This window comes from Heliangelus exortis, chromosome 1 (genome assembly GCF_036169615.1).
Source record: "Heliangelus exortis chromosome 1, bHelExo1.hap1, whole genome shotgun sequence".
Classification (NCBI taxonomy): Eukaryota; Metazoa; Chordata; class Aves; order Apodiformes; family Trochilidae; genus Heliangelus; species Heliangelus exortis.
In genome coordinates, this window is record NC_092422.1 from 11633589 (window position 1) to 11651224 (window position 17636).

The window sequence follows — 17636 nt, forward strand, 5'->3', positions numbered from 1 at the left end:
CCAACCCCTTCTCTTGCAGAGCCAGCAGCATGATACAGAGGAGTAGGAAGCACGTATAAGGGAGGGGAAAAAGCTAAAGGCATTAAAAGAACAGATTGGCTTCCAGAACACTGTTTCAGAAGTCTCTATATTGTACAGTTGATGATGTAACCAAGAATATAAAGATGTCTGTGCCTGCCTTCCCTCTAACACAACGTGGCAGTCAGATGAGAAGAGGTCACTACCTCCTTTCCCTCACGCACGTGCCTCCAGAGATGTCCTTCCTTCTTTCAGCTTTCTTTTCCTCTCTCCCCGTTTGCCTTGCTTTGCTCAAACTGCAAAAACAGCTGGAATCAGGGACAGGCTGTTGGGCCAGCATGCCTCCCCTTTTTTTTGGTTGATTGCAATCTCACCTTCTTGTATTTTCAGCATATTCATCAATTCTCTTTTCAGTAAACAAGTCAAGGCTTCACTAATATCCATAAACAGTTTTTGCTTCATGAGTTTCTCCAGTGAATTCACCCCCTGTGTTATAATGCTGGATCATGTTCAATTGATGCCATTCAGTCCCTGGCTCAGGCCAGCCTCCCTGGGTGGCAGCCCCAGCTTTTTTGTGCCATTGTCCCAGTACAAGGTCTTGGAAACTGGACCCTTCCTTCTGGAGCCCTCTTGGCTTTCCACTCCTGTTTGGCTCTGCTCCTCTCCCTCCCAGCCTATCAGCTGTTCTCAGAACACCCCTGAGTACCACAGGTGATGACCCGAACTGCTGTGTGCCCTTGGGCCAGTCAAGGCATGTCCTAATTTGGGATGCTCTCATGTGCCCAGCACCTCATGTGGCCTGACTTCTCAGAGGTGCTGGGCAGCTCAGGACCTAATCAGTTGGTGCCACAGAGGCTCAGCATCCCTAGGCCTTATAAGCAGGCATGTGGAAAACAGGAGAACCCCAAATGAGGGGATAGATTAGACTGTAGAGCCTCATTCAGTTCCTAGAGGATTCAGCTCTAATCTTCAAGTGAAGGATGTAACTAATTCCCCCCCCTCATGTCAAATAAGTAACTCCCACAAGCACAGTTTGCACCAACTGATTTAAATGCATCACATTCCTACTCTAATAACTGATTAAAGAGGGGGAAACCACAGATAAATTCTGTTATTGCATGGGCTGGACTTAAACCCCTATCAGTTCATATCTTGTTCCAGCTATAAATATTCTTCAGTGACAGGAAGTTTTTATCAAGAAGCAGCCATATATTCCTAATAACTGGCAGCTGGCCTAAGATCCATGGTTTATAATATTTGTTTTAAAATAAGCTATAAAATTTGTTACATGTACTACTGCAACCCCCTAAGGTTTAAAATGAGGGAGTTGGACCAAAAAATCATGAGAATGGCTTTAAAAAAAAACAATCCAGGAGACTTAAGAATGAAAATGATGAGAGGAACCCAACATTTATTCATTACCAGGTTTCTGAAGCTATAATACAAATGACTAAACATTCACAACGTACTTTCCCTACAGCCATGATGGAGTCCAATAACTCTGAACAAACTTCAGATTTCTATTTTATCACAAAAAAAAAAAAAAAAAAAAAAGTATTATTCACTGCACAAAACAAATTAAGATGGTCATTATGGAGTAAATCTTTTTACTAATAGTGATACTGACTATGACAGAGTCATGCCAGAAGTCTGATGCCATTCTGGTTTAAATTAGAACATTATATTGTCCCAAGGATACTAGCAGACATTTGAACAAGCTGTTACAGTTGGCAGTAAGGCCAGACCTGCACAATCCAATGCATTCTTCAGCTGACGAAATGGACCAAAATGATACAATGGGATCTTCATGGGCATTAGAAGGAGTTGGAAAGGGTGAGGCAATCTGGCAGGTGTAGAAGTGAGATTGGGAAAAACAAGATAAATATTTTCCCTGTGAATAATTGTCCACAAAATCTGAAAGTGAGGCAATAAAACCTGGCTTACTGGAATAACTCTGGTCTGTGAAAGAAAGGTCTTTGGTGGAGATGATGCAGAATGATAAGAGAAAACAAAGGAGCATCTCATACCAATGTGGCTTTGAGGAACACTCCATGAAGGCTTTGAGAACAGCAGAGTCTGGAAGGGACCGTGCTCCCCAAATCCTGTTCAAATCTGGAAGTGGAGTAGCACAGCCAACAGCTTTCAGTGATTCCTCTGGGAAAGACAAACAGCTTCTAATGTCTGTACATGGTGTTCCATTACTAAGGCTACTAATGTTTCATAAATATTTTGGGTTGTAATGAGACCACCTACTCTAGGTATCCAATGTAGCACCCTAATACTTTGCTACCTAAGGTCAAGAAGGGGCTCACAGTTTTGTAGTCGCATTGCCTGAATCTTGCAAGAATCAGTACATAATCCCTTCACATGGCACCTTCTGGCATCATGTTTGAGCTGAGAGCTATCTTGCAGAGAGATAAGGATATCATGGATATGGTTGAATGCAGTTTGGATGGTCCAAGAATTTGAGCAGAGAAAGCCTAAAGCTGCCTAGAAGTAACTGGGACATTCAAGTAAGGCAAAAGTCACAACTGGTGTCCTGCTATACTACTCTTCTCTGCAGACTGTACAAGGAGCTAGAGCAAGCCAACTCCACCTAGCAGGTAGCTTTAGTCTTAATTAAGATAATGCCTGTTGCAGACAGCCTGAAGATGACCATTATATCATCTGCTTGTTATTGATTCTGATTGTTTTCATTTCAAAGCTGATTTCCAAATCCCCACAGATCTCTGGTACAACTTCTTTATCCACTTCTGGATAAAGGTTTGTACTTGCTGAGAGAAATACTGACTTGCATACTTGCAGTTATGTCTATATAACCTTCTGAGAAGCATTTGGGCCTAAGTGGTTTGGCTGCAGCTCAACACAAATCTAGATCAATGCATCAAAAGGATTTTTTTTCTAGGCTGTAAGATGATGGTTGTGTAGCTCCCCTAAGTTTGCTGTAGCCCTGTAACTAAAGAAGGCTTTGTAAAGCCTTTCTGGAAAGGCTCAAGCCCAAGCAAAACGCAGGTCTGAACCAGGTCTATCTGGAGTAGATGAGCTCAGTCCTGAGGAAGATGGAGGTTTGGTCTCAAAGATTGGAGTGCTGTCCTGCAAGGGCATTTCCATAGAGTCCCATGCATCTTCCCTCCCCACTGTCTAAAAGCAGCACACAAAGCTATAAAAGCAAAAGGAAGGACTTTGCCCCTGCAGGAGTCCTTGACACCTATACTGGAAATCTTTCCTGAAGATGACACATTCATTAACAAGCATATTGCAGGAAGCCCATAAAAGGAATATCACTAACTGTTCAACTGGGAAGGATCTGGAACTCTCTTGATTTCATAGGGCATAGAAATATTTGCTTCATCCATTCTATGGTGCCACTGTTTTTTGATATTTGGCTAGATTTAAACTGTGTTACTTTTGTAAAGAATTAATAGCACAAGAGGAGAAAAAAATGCTAAAGAATGCCTTTGTTAGATACCAACGATCCCTCCCTCACACTCAAACAACATGAAGGTTGTGACAAACTTTAAAAAGAAAGGAAATTTATAGATACTGCTGCACCATTAAGCCAACCCAAACATGCCCTTTGTGACACACAGCTGAAGGAGGTCACTTGTATATTTTGTTTCCCAAAACAACAAAACAACCCAAACTCCCTGTCCAGAGGCACCCATTGCCTGCTGATGAGCAAGCCACAGAGCACCCGTGTATAGGCAGCAGGACAGGTTCTGCAGCCAAGCCTGTGGTCCTGCTGTGCCCTGCAGCATCCTGAGCGTCCTCTCCTACTGCTCAGGGGTTGGGAGTGGGATGGATAAGCATTGCCTGAGCTCTTTTTGCACTGGAGAAGCTGTGAGACACTCCTGGGCTTAAGGCCAGGATTTTCACAGGGAATAGAGGGAGTTGGGTCTATAACTCTACCCAGTCAAGCTGCTCTGAATGTCACCTCAGGTGATGGCTAAAATTTTATCCAGTTACATCCTCTTGGACACCAGTAAGGGCTCCTGTTAGCAATGGGTTTGAGTCAGATGTTATGTATGAAAGTTTATCCCTTTCCCTGCACACAAGGCAGCTGTTAAAAAGAAATGGTAGGTGTGGAGGGTGGTAATGCAGCTGCATCTTTCTTCATCTCTACCCCTCTTCTGGAGCTTTATTTTAGGGAATGTGCCTGGTTCACTGAAATGCTTGCATTTTCCTTGGCCTTAAAAGAAAAGAAAGGAAAAAAAGAGGCCCAACCCCTAGAGTACCTGCAAAGGGAGATAAAAACCTCTCTTCAACAACTTCTCATGCTCATCCACGACCTGTATGGACATATTGCACATATTCTCTCTTCAGACCAACCCAAATACAAGAAATTCTATGCTTGCCAAGAATTGGGCTAGGTGGCATTTAACTGACACTCAGATACACAGGTTATTATTTTGATGACTGTGCCAACCTAAAACCTTCCTTGTCTCTGTGGATTTTGCTTTGTGTATTCAAACACAGATTTCTGTTACCTAAACCTCTGTTTGCCAGGGCTTGTGCATCCACTGCAAATCTTCACTCTGAAACTAGCTGTGCAGTTTATTCCTCTGCATATGCTTTTAATAATTGAAAAGCAGCTACGATCTCCTCAGCTGAGTGGCATTTTGCAGCACATTTGTCCATATTGAGAACTACGTCTGCTTAATATTTGAAAACCAAGATAAACAGAAACAAAAGAAAGGAAAAACAATTTGCAGCTTTCCAATACACACACATCCAGCAACATTTTTCTCTACCAGCACATACATCACAAACACATTACCCAAGAGCAGCAGATGTAAGGAGTGCCAGGTCTTTGAAACAATTTATTTTACAACCAATTAGACCAATCGTCCACAACCTACAGGTTCTCTAAGCTGGCGGTCACACCAGGGATGCAAGGACCTCTGCTAAAATGGCCTACTAAGATGTGGATGTAAATATAATTACTAAGTTTATTTCTTTTACACAGCTAAGGATATCATCTGCTTAATTTATGCACAGATTGCTACTTTTTTTCCCCCCCTAAATGTGTTCACTGACATTTTTACACCAGGTAGCAAGCTGATCACTGCATTCGTGCATGCAGTGAAAGGTTAGGGGGAGGAAACTACCACCTATATGGTCCCCTTGGCCTCTTCAGTTTTTTATGTTCTTCCTACTTTGATCACAGATGTGGGAACAGAGCTTCTTCCTCAAAGGCAGCAGAACTTTATTTCTGGGAAGAGTTCAATGGACCTCCACTTTCTCTAGAGCATTTTGTTGAGGAACCAGGATACTCAGCTCTTAACACACCCTGAAGGCAACCCTTGTGAACTGTTGCCTTTCCTTATGCACTATTTATCTTATTTTACATTATATTATCATATAAGAAAGTTGACCACAGAGCAGCAGCCTCCCAGAAATGTTTCCTCTTTCACTACCTTAAAGGCTGTGTGAGTCTGTTGAGTGCAGACTCGCTGGGGACAGCAGAGTCAGGACACCACCATGGCCAGCAAAGTGGGAAGCTGCCCTGGCTCCTTCATGGTTGTTCAGCTCTGTCCAAGCATCTGCCCATGACTGTCTTACAGAGGGTTTGAGGCTAAGGAGGAAAAGTCACATGAGGAGTGGCTGATGGAACAGGGAATGCTTAGTTAGGAGAAGAGGAGGCTGAGGGGAGACAGCATTGTCCACTACAAATACCTGAAAGGAGGTTATAGGGAGGTGGGTGCCGGCCTTTTCTCCCAAGTGAATAATGACAGGATACAAAGAAATGGCCTGAAGTTGTGGCAGTGGATGTTTACAATGGATATTAGGAAGAATTCCTTTACTGAGTGGTCAGGCACTGGAACAGCCAGCTCAGGGAGGTGGTAGAGTCACCATCCCTGGAGGTATTGTACTTCAGGGCATGATCTAGTTCCTGACATTGTAGGTTGTTTGTTTGTTTGTTTCTGTTGTTTTTGTTTTGTTTTGTTGTGGATGTGACTTGGTGGAGTGTGTGTGCTCAACTGGGAAGGATCTGGAACTCTCTTGATTTCATAGGGCATAGAAATATTTGCTGTTTGTGTTTATTCAGGGTTGGGTTTTGGTGAGGTTTTTTTGGGTGTATGGTTGGACTCAGTGACCTCAGAGGTCCTTTCCAACCATGACCATTTTGTGATTCTGTGAAACTTACTTGACAGTTGGTACTTTTGGAAAATTCCTCCCCAAAATTGTGAAGAGACTTCTTTAAAAATAGTAGCCAAGGCGGCCACTTAAAAATTTGGTTTGCTGCAACAGAAACAGAGCTGGTGGGGACTGACCAGAGAGCTCACAAAGCAGAGACAAGGAGCTTATGGCTGGTGAGAATGAGAAAGGGAAGTCAACCATGAGATAAAAAGATGATGGAGTGGTCAAAGCAACGAGTGAGGAAAATTATCCTTTGACATCACTCTGAGTGAATTCATCTGCCTTTCTCTTCACATTGCCTGTATATTTGGAGGCTTTCTAGAGATGAGTTTTCAGAGTGCACTCTCTGCACTCTCAAATAACAGTAATTATTAATCACTCCTTTCAGACAGAACTGAGGTTTTACAGAAGATTTTTAACTATTGCTTTTGCCAGCTTCTCAAATGTCTGCTCTCCAGGCCTGAACATGAAGGCTGGATCACAAAAGCCATCCCAGTCTGGGTTGCTTACACCAAAAAATGAAACTATTCCCCAAGTGTTCATGGTGTGACTTGCACTGGTTTTGCCAGGAGTTCTGACTTGCTCCCAAGACCAGAAACATTTCCAGAAATGCACATCTACTGTACATTAGTCACTATTGGGCTAAAAAGAAAAAAACCCTGCTGTGTATTTAATGGGTTATCCTCAATTTAAGGCCTATAAAGAGTCTACTTTTCCAACAGACCTTTTTTTAATTTAGCCCCATTTGTTGAAGATTGCCCATTTAATGCAACACATCATTATGTTTTTATTGTTAGCTTTTTATGAACTGTACCCGATTAGCTACAGAGAATTTACACTAGATGCCCTAATTAGACCTTTATAGGTAGCCATAATTTTCTTTTCATGTACCCATAAAGACTGATAAATTAATCTATAGGAACATGAACTCCATCATCTTTTCTCCCTCTTCACCACTCACCCCTTGTTTTGATAAAACTCTAATGAACCCACCTGCACAATTCCCTTCTGTTTTGTTTTCCTTTAAAGGCTAATTTCAACTAGACAATTCAACCAACTGCAGTATTTTTCCATATATGATGCCAGAGAATAAGCAGCAAGCAAGATCCTTTCTTATATGATTTAATAATTTCCATTCTGAGCAGAAAACAATCCATCAACAATAGCAAACAAAGAGGTGTGATCCATAAAGTTTAACTCTGGACCGTTTATTTAACAGAAGGGGAAGACAGGCAAAATATAACCAATAAACCCCTCAACTGCTAATTGTCAGTTAATTACCAAAAAATGTCAGAGTAGAAATAGAATCTCTTCAGAAAACAGAAGCAATAGAAAGAGTTTTCTTATTTACTGGTTTGAATATGCCTCTCAAACAGAAGACAGCAGTCTGTGATTCAGCAAAAACCATTTTTAAGGAGCAAAATCTTAAAAATATCCCTTAAATATATGCTTTAAAGCTATGATAAGTTTAAGTGAATTTGAGGGTGGGGACTGGACATGTTGGTATGTTTTGCTTTAGACAGGGTGCTCATGTACAGAACTTGTTGATTTCATTCATGCCTACAAAATGGGTGACTGCACTCCTAACCACATCTACCATTTCCTTCTGGGGTAATGAAATGAAAGAATGCTACGCTAGCAGTAGCAGCCATCAACTACAAATTCAAGATACATCAGGTTAAAATGTAACTTTGGGTTATTAAATGAATGAAAAGGATATTACTGGTCTTCAGTGATGGAATGTGGTGCTTAAGAGCTCTTGGGCATGTTTTAAACAAGGACACTACACCAAAGTGTCTCTTGCAGCTACTATACCATATGCTATAGAAGGAAAATATAATTAAAAAAAAAGACAAAAAACTGAGGGTGGGGAGAATTTACTGAAGATAGTACCCACAGTGAGTGGTCAAGAATGTGAGTTATTGCTGGTGCTCTGTGGGAATACAGTGTGCAGAGGAAATCAGGATGAGGCTCTCAGTTGCCTTGTAACCAGCAAGTCCCACCACAAAGCTCTCCATTACACAGGGCATCATAGATTTCCTTGGTCTCCTCTCTTACTAGGGGAGGGTTTTTGCTTGATTTTCTAAGGAAAATAAGCACATATGGTCCTACTCCATCTGTACTAATATGTGAGCACTTGCATCTGCATAGCCCTAACTCCCAGTTCTTAAATTTGTTGGCCAATTTTAACCAAACATTGAGATATAAATCAATTTGAAAACATTTTAGGTAACTATATAGCTAATGACAATATACATACAGGTAGAGAAAGCAGAAGTGTATTCCTGAAGAGACTGAGCCAAAGGTGCAAGATGACTGATCCTTTGGGAAACATCACTGAATCCACCCAAGGCAGTCAGGACTCACGTCCTCACAGCCCATGGAACACCTAGATATGTTTCAGGAGTTGTTTCCCTCACACCAACAGTGTCAGTGTAAATCTGGCACTGCAAGGTTACACCAGGACCCAAGTCCCCCCCAGGGTCAGATGCCTAAAAGGGGGACACCCAGCTTGGTCTCCAGACCCTTGAGTCTCCTGCACTGAGTGAAGGCAAGGGGTGACCTCCCCACCACTGCCCCTCTCACAGCTCCCTTCTGGCCCCCACATGGAGGAGGAAGGGGTGTCCCACACCATGCCAGGGACCCTTCTCCAACACACAGTGTCTGCAGGCACTCATTTCCATCAGATCTCAGCAGGTCTGCTATCGTCCTGTGCTAAGCAACCAGCACCTCAACTGTTAGCAACACCACAAAATTTTAGCATCCCAAACCTCACAATTATGGAGTAAGCTCTCTTGCTCCTAATTAGTGCTTCATGCTTATTAAACTTTGGTAATTTTTATCCAAGATGACAAAGGTAAAAAGGAATTATGAAAGAAATACATTAAGAAGGGGGTGAGAGTGGCAAACACATAGTTCGAACTCTCCCTAGATATAATTGCTCCAAGAGTGTAATGAATTTTACACCAAGAACCAGTCTTGCCAACCTCATTTAATTACAGGGCCATATACATAACCCAATCAAATTAAGTAATTAGGGACACAGTTTGGCTCCTGGACTAGGCCAGTGTCTTTTAATTACACTGGGGGAAAGAATATCAGGCCTTTGGAACAACTATAGCATATTATTGCTGGCAAGCACCCAGGATGTGCTTTTGCAAATGCACAGCTCCCCAAATAAATCTAAAAGGTCCGTGGACCTCTCAGCAAGAAAAATGCTCCTTACCCCATCTTATGGGTAATTCTGAAGGAGGTTTCCTCAAGTGAGGGTACATTCACAGTAAATAAAAGGCAGACAATGTTTTAGTGGTACTTCTTATAGAATCATAGAATAATTTGGGTTGGAAGGGACCTCTAAAAGTCATCTAGTCCAACCTCCCTCCAGTAAGCAGGGACACCCTCAACTTCATCTGGTTGCTAGGAGCCTCATCAAGCCTCATCTTAAAAATCTCCAGGGATGAGGCCTTAACCACCTCCCTGGGCAACCTGTTCCATTTTTCCACTATGCCAGACTTCCCATGTGTTCTGGACAAACACTGGCATCACAGTGAATGGCATCATCTATCAGGTGCTGACACTGTGTGTGTCACAGGGTGCCCAGAGGGAGCAGGCTCATTAGCCATGCCCACATTGCTATCATCTGCCTTTGTTTAAACTGGGAAAGCTACAAGTGTTGCTGTTACAAAGCACAGCTACTCTTCCCTCAAAGGCTGGGATTTGCTTTCTGAACCTGAGGCATCACAACAAGCTCAGCCCTGTCCCAGGCTCACCTGAACTCAATGGTCAGAGTCTCCCTTGGGCTGGCTGCAGACTTTTAGAGGCAGGGACACAAGGGGAAATATTTGGCTCAGCCTTGGTTAGAACCAAGCCATGTACATGGGAGTCACTGCATCCAACAGCAGCAGCTCAGACCATACCTACTTCCCCAGGCAGCCTAACAGCACCAGTGAATGATGCTGCCCAAAAGGAGAATGTACACAGTCTTGATCAAATACTCTAATACTAAAAGGTGCAGAGGGGGCTTCTTAGGAAGCACCATCCCTACAGGGACTTAACATTCATGAGACTGGACCTTTTGGTGAAGTCTGTTGCAGTCAACTCGTGTATCCTCTCTGCCTACCAAAGAGCATGACAATTAATCTTTAGAGACTGCCTGGGATCTGCTCAATGGCTTGCTGCTCAGCAGGAACAAAATAAAAGCCTGGTCCATGTATTTTTAAAGCAGGCTCTGTCCTATACCTTTTACAAATTTAAAACATTTCTTTGCTTTAAAGAGCAAAAGCTTTTTTTGTCAGAAATCATTCAACAGTTGGAAAAATCAGCAGTTTCCCCCATGTAACAGCACCACTCCCCAAGCATTCAGAAATAATGAGTCAGATGCCCCCCTCCAAAAGAAAAATCACACAATTGGCTTCAAAACATGCACATAAAAATGTAATCAATTCCAAATATGGTTTTGGATTTCTTAGGATATAATCGAGGTCATGTTTCAACCATTTTTGTGACACCAAAAGCACCAGAAATTTTCTTTGTTTTTCAAATCACAGCTGAGTGATTCTCACATAATCCATTGTTTCTAGGAGCTGGGGGTTTAAGCAAAATAGCAAACACTGGCTCATGATAAAATCACAGAGCTGACAACACTGCTAGTGATACTTTTCTCCTACCATTAAAAAGCCTGGCAAGGAAGGAAAAAACACGGAGATGTTTAAAAGGCAATAAACAAACTCTCCATCATAAAAAACACCTTTTCTTCAACTTCTGCTCTTAAAGATGAAGGAACTCCTGATAGAGTGGATCTCTGTGATTGAATTTTATAGGGATCAAACACTTTTTATTAAACCATCACTGCTGACCAGCTCAGTCATCTACAGCAAGATCTGCACTGGAGCCTTCTTTTTGAGTACCCTTGTAAAGGTACTGCTGGGATGGGAGGGGATTCAAGTCCCAAGTCTAAGACACCAGGATAAATCCTGAGTACAAGACATGCCCCAAAGCCAATGAACCAGGGGGATATGTATCATTACACTACACAGATCAGTCCCTGCAGCGGCCTCCTCTTCCTATGGAGACTGTGCCTTCACGAAGTCCCCAGCAGAGTACAAAGTGCTCTGTGCTGTGCCCTACAGCTGCCTCCTGTCCCTTTGGGGGGCTTGGAGCTCGTCTGGCCATACTGGGTGGCATCCTGAGCCACAGGGCAAGATCAAGCACATGAGATCTCACAGGCTTTAGATGTTCTGGCTGTGCCCATGTGTTAAACGTGAGCTTGTGTCAGTACTGAGAGTGAACCTCAAGGGCTGCCTCCTGCCCCAGGGTTTGTTTGACTTACACTGTAGAACTACCCCAAAGGCTTTTACCTCTGTCTTAAATGGTCATATTTGTTTTTCTCCTCCTCTGGCAAACACTAAGGGGCAGGGCATATTTCACCTGCGTACAGAGCTGTAGGCAAGACCTAATCATCACCCTACACTTTTTTTTAAGTGTAAGCATTTCTAAGGAACCATTTTTCTGACCTATTTTAGATAATCATAGATTAAATCCTACCCAAGGTGTACTTACCTCTCTTCACAGGCCATAAAGGGATCCAGGGGGATCAGCTCTGCTGTAGATGTTTAAGATGTGTTTTCGAAGAGGGCACTAGAGGACTCAAGCTTCAAGTGCAATAAGATCTCCCTATTTAAGACAAACTTCCTGCAATGTTTTATGATAGGACTGGCAGCTGCCTCATTAAGGAGAGATGACCATTCCCATGACACCATTCAAACCCCACAGTGACTCCCTAAACACAGAGAAAACCAGGCCTGTAACCACCAACAGAGCATGTTTTGCATCCAGCTCAGACATAAACTGTTTCTGTGCTCAAGAAAAAAGCACTATGTCTAAAATGTCATTTATAGCATCATATGTCTCTTCTTGAACTCCTTGGACAACAGGAAAACAACCGTTCCCAGCCAGTTTTTAACAGGAGTTCACTAAAGTCAGTGAGAACTTGGCCATAGTTATGTGAATTATGGGCCCATAGTTTTTTTCTAATGAAAGACATTTTTGATCATAGCCTCTGCTCCTTGCTGTCCTGGGCATTTCGTTAAGATTTGTAGGAGCTGTTTACAGATATAAGCAACCTGTGTCACATCTGGGAGGACTGAATGGCCAGAGGAGAACAATTCTCATTACACTTCCCAGAAGAGCCTCCTGTCCAGAATGGTCACCTGTAACACCACTGAGATCAGTTGAAAGGTTATTGATGTTTGTTAGGGAGAAAGTTTTTAAAGATGCACTTGGAACTCAGTGAACACATTTATATATATATATATATATGTATATGCCTTGCTCAGTACCTCACTCCCCTTCAGGTCTAGGAAAAATGAATGGTAAATTCTGATGCACAGAGTAAGCAATTATTCTGAAAGGGCCAAATTCTGTGCCACCAGGAAGGTCAAAATATGGATACTTGTGTTTTTCAGAGAGAGAGCCCTGACACAATACTCATGGGGAATGTCACATCAGGCTCTGGATGAAAGACTCGTCCTGAATCCCCTAGCAGTGGGCTCAACCACAGTGCTGACTACCCTGCTCAGCAGCTTCATAAAGAATTTGGGGAATTTGGTAATGGATTTACTAAACTGCTTGAATTTTTAATGTATTTTTAAAAGACAATTTAAAATGGGAAGGAAGCAAAAGACCAAAGAAAAGCAAGTACAGTACTGTTTTTTGATCCTGGAGTGATTGTAGTAATTGTAATCTTTTATCCAAAACAAAATATTTTTAATCTTTTAGCCACTCTTCACAGTAAAATAATGAAAATTATGTCAAGACATAACAATTTACTAAGCATCTAGAGGGAAAAGGTAAACCAGATGATAGGCAGCAAAGATTTAAAATAAGTGTTTCCTTTTTTGCTGAAACACACACAGTTACCAGTGGATAACATCTTAAAGAATAATGCAGTATGCCAGAATAGGGTCACTGTGATGTGGTTTGAAAACTGGCTGAAGGTTCATAACCAAAGGCTAATGCTTGGGTAAATGTAACGAGTTCTGCCTTGTGAGGAAATGCATGAATCAGCATATTAAGGTGGAATTTTTTTTATTACTTACTAATCATCTGAAAGAAGAAATAACCAGTTCAGGAATTACTTAGTTAACTGACAACAGGATGACAAAAACTACAAGAAACTATGAAAACAGGAATATTGCAACCTCTAGTTACAAAGTGTAAGCAGCTGAAATATAAGTCCACACAAAATGGCAACTTGTTGCCTGTGGAAAAGAATTACTTGGCTTCCATGCACTCAGCAAGGTGGAGTCCAAGCGCAGCTCCTGAGAAGATGAGTGCCAGAAACACGCAAATACTGAGTCTCAGAGCATCCAAGCTCTCAGCTCACATTTTCTATAGGAGGCAATCCCTCTGTTCTCCTCAGAAATTAGTCCCATGGCGCAGCATCACTGAGCAGAACATATTTGTCCCCTGGTGTGTTAGCCCAGCACACTGACAACTGGCTTCCAACTCTTGGCATTGCTGTGCCATAAGATGGGCAGAAGGGGACTGAGCACGGCCACACAAAACCATCTTAAGTGGTTGAATTCCCCAGTGCTGGGTGATTGGGAGGGCATCCTTGGCTGGCAGCCAGCCAACGGGGCAACCCTGCCCAGCACTGGTATGCACTGGGTTTTCCAGAGTTCAACATGTGTGGCTCCAGCCTGAGGGTCTCTGGTGACCCGGGGAGTGATGCCATGCTGGAGAGAAGAGATGGGATGAGAAGGGTGGTGGATGGTTACCTACTGGTAAACTCAGGATGAAGAGAGAGTATTGTGCCAAGAAGGCACCATGATTTATGAGGAAAACTGTGTGGCTGTATGGAGAATCTGGCAACAAATGCATAGGAGAAGAGGACATGGATGATAACAACCTGCAAATGCTAAAGGGCATAAAAAACAGTCAGAAGGTAAAGAATTTATAGCCCTCTTTCCACAAAGAGCTCAGCCTCCTTTAGCTATTTGCATCTGCCTGTGTCTGGCACACACAGGGAAATAAGAGCTGAGCCCTTCTGAAAATCAGTTACATAAATGTAAGGGGAAATTGAAACAGGAATTAAATCAATATTGAATCTCAAAGAAAAGACACCCTGATGCTATGATGTTGTGGGATGAAATCCTGAAGGATGTCTGGGGCAGTTTTAAACTGGACTATGGAAAGCATTAGCACTAATCCTGCAAGCAATTTGTGCTTCTGCAGGGAAAGAAGTAAGCTTTTTGCACCAGCAGGTCTTTTCCCTGTCAGTATCAAACTTTTAACTACGCAACACAGGTTCACTCTTGAGCATGTTACAGGAAAAGAGCATTTTTGAGCCCAAACCCATGGTTCCCCAGCCTCTGAGCTCTCACCCATTTGCAAACAATTGTGAAGGTGGAAGAATTCAGTGAACAGATGTAGCCTGCCCCCCTAGTCCCATCTGTTCACATCAGAAAACCACCACGCAATCTGGCAGGGAGAGAACTCTCAGCTCAAGATGGATGCTGGCCTGGGCTGGGAGGGGAGGGAGAACTGGAGAGCTGGGAAGGGATGGTGGTCACGGGTCGTATCTGAGAAGCAGTGCCAGTGCTGTGTGGGAAGCTTGCACAGCATCTGCCAGCACCATGTCTGGCTCAAGTTGGAGTGAAATCCTCCAGCAAAGTCTGTCAAAACACAAAGAACCTGTGTGAAGTTTGCTGCATCCCCCTGCACACACATCTTCCCACAAACCTGCAGTGGCAGGGAGATCTCTCTCGCTCCCCAGCCAGAGGGGGGCTGTGAATGTGGGGATGTAGGAATGAGAGGGATGTGCCAAGAACACAGTGTTGAAGGGAAGGCTGGGTCTTCAAAGGTGAAGGTGTGAAAGGCAGAGGAATATGGACTGCAAAGTGTTTGGATATTTACTTTCTTGCACTGCAAATCACTAACAGCACTGCTTGACACACTTTAACTGGATAAAATCCCACTGATGTGGGCTTAGATCCTGTGTATCCAGTAGTCCATGCTTCTTCCCCAGAAGCCTGACTCAGAGCATGGCCCACTTGCCCTTCCCTTCTTCATCATCAGATCCTCCTGCAGCATTTCTGGGCTGGAGCTCAAGATCACAGGAGGCCTTGGTGAGGTGATGGAGCTGTGGTGTGACAGCCACCAGTGTCAGGCTGGGAGAGGAGACAGCTGCCAGCTCATACTCCTCCCAAACCTCCTCCTCCATCTGTGGAAAGAGGCTGACAGCACTCTGCTCATTCTCAAAGGAGTTGCATAGATCTAGATCCATGAAGCATTCAGCTAGTGCACCTGTAGGCAAGTATCTAGGCTGTAATGTAGCCACAGCACTGCTCTAACTAGGCCATCTTCAGGTTCTTCATGTGACAAAAGTAGCACAAAACCAGAACACACAAAACCAAGGTGCAGCATTAATGATGAGAAATGTACACAGACTGCTTCTTTGTAAACAGAGATACAATATCAATGAAAAACAGCAAAGCTGTTCCTTCCCCACACACAAAATAATAATGGGAAAAGGCAAAGCCATAATCCTATTCTCCTACTGATAGCTGAGGTACAAACTATTTTTAATTTTTTTTTTTTTTTTTTTTTTTTTTTTTGTTAACAGTTTTTCTTGCCTTAGTGTTTGGGGGTGCTTAATATCCTCTGGGAAAGATAAACATCAGTGATTATTTTAGGCCTGTATGACCTTGTTGAGGAGTAACATGACTCCATGCAGGGCTGAGAACAGACTTGGCAGAGCCTAGTTGTAAGGAAGTCTTCTATTGTGCAGACTTGCTTTGCCTGTGAAGCAATATGTTTTTTTGTCTTGACGAGTGGAGCTCAGAGAAAAGGCTCAGCCTGCACCAAACTCTTGCAGAATCTGACTGACTCATTTTCAGAAAATCAAACAGGATCACAGGAGGAAGTAATAACTGGCCTTCAGAGCTGAACACTTTAAGACCCTGCTCTTGATTCACCCTCACAATGGCAAAGGAAGAAGATAGTAAATGATGGTGGAAACCAAGGCACATTCTGTTCAGTTTCCATCAGGTTTTGATTTATGACAGATTTCACTAAATCTTTACAAAACGCCCACCCTAACATCTCCAGTGATGTTTTCTTTTAAGCTAACAAAGCAGTGTTTCAAATTCCTGACCATGTCTTGGTTGGCCAACAGCAGACCCTCTTTCCTGAACAAAATGATTTGTTGTAGCAGAGAGTGGAGTAAGCCACAACAGCTGTAAATCTGCATTTGCTTCTCTGCACAGCCCTGCTGCACCTGCAGATGAACTTTCAGTTCTGATGCTGCAACAGGCAGCCCTCAGAATAAATGAATTTATTAGCTATCACATGTCCAAACTACTGCAGGGCACTTGAGTCACAGATGAGGTTATGAACAAGGGACAGGTTACAACCAAAGCATCATAATACAGTTATTTTTAATACTATTTCTACTTCATCTATTGCTCCTTTTAAGTCCTCTGCAATTTTGCCAGGGAAGCCCAGGATGCTGTAATGCTCTGATCTCTTCTCCTTTCCCTCTCCCCTTTCACTTAGCAGTATGTGCCATGTACACCTGTGCTGTGTGGCTAAAGCCCTGTGCAGCATCCCTTGGCCCCTTTCCACCCCACCCTTCACAAGAAGTTGCTCATTTGGGATAGATGAGTGAGGTAAATGAGCTATCCTGTGCTCAGCTTTCAGCACAGCCCAACATCCTTTTTGGATCAGTTACACTTAAGTTTGTGCTTTGGGGCTGATGGTCTGTTTTAATACATCATGAAATGGTGCAGCTTGCCCTGAATTCAGCAGTCTCTGCAATACCCCAAGGAAAGAGTGTGGCATGATCTGAAGAGCTCCAGTTTACATTTGGGTCAGCCACTAAGAAAAAGCACTACCGAACAGCATAAAGAAGTTCCCAAGTACCCAGGAGCTTCCTGGATATCCACTTCACAAGCTTATCTTTTATATCTCCTCCTCATTAGAAGGATTTAGGTGATCTCAAGGAGGCAGAAAATCTGCCTTGATCAGCTGCAGGAGATGGCCAGGAGAAGGCAAGTGCACTCCTGCAGCTATGTTGATGTGTAGCATAACTTATTATTTTACAGTAGAAAAAGTACTTTATAGACTTTCTACTGAGTTGAGACGAGGGTGAAGAAACACAGTAGGAATTCACAGTCCTTGCAGAAGTTTCTAGTAGCCATTTGGAGCAGTAATGAGGAGCTGGGGAATATGGATATCACCTTATCCCTTGTCCACACTATTGCCAGCACCCTTGGTTAGCCCCTGTAGTTACTCTCTGCCTAACCATGACCTTTCCTTCTCACTTGGCCAGCCTGAAATGCTAGCTGGTAAGACTTAAGGAGAAGACATCAGTAAGACAAAGAGGGAAGACTTCAGTGTGTACTGGGGAAGCTTTGTATGCCTCTACCTAATTAAAAAAAATAATAAATAAAGGCATCAGGACAAGAATTGCAGTT

At 43.0% G+C, this 17636-nt stretch overlaps 1 protein-coding gene across 2 annotated transcripts in view; it reads right to left on the reverse strand.

The window, feature by feature from the left end:
* Positions 1-17636, reverse strand: part of MAML2 (mastermind like transcriptional coactivator 2) — a 216794-nt gene that overhangs the window by 174355 nt on the left and 24803 nt on the right. The gene's annotated exons all lie outside the window — the stretch shown is intronic.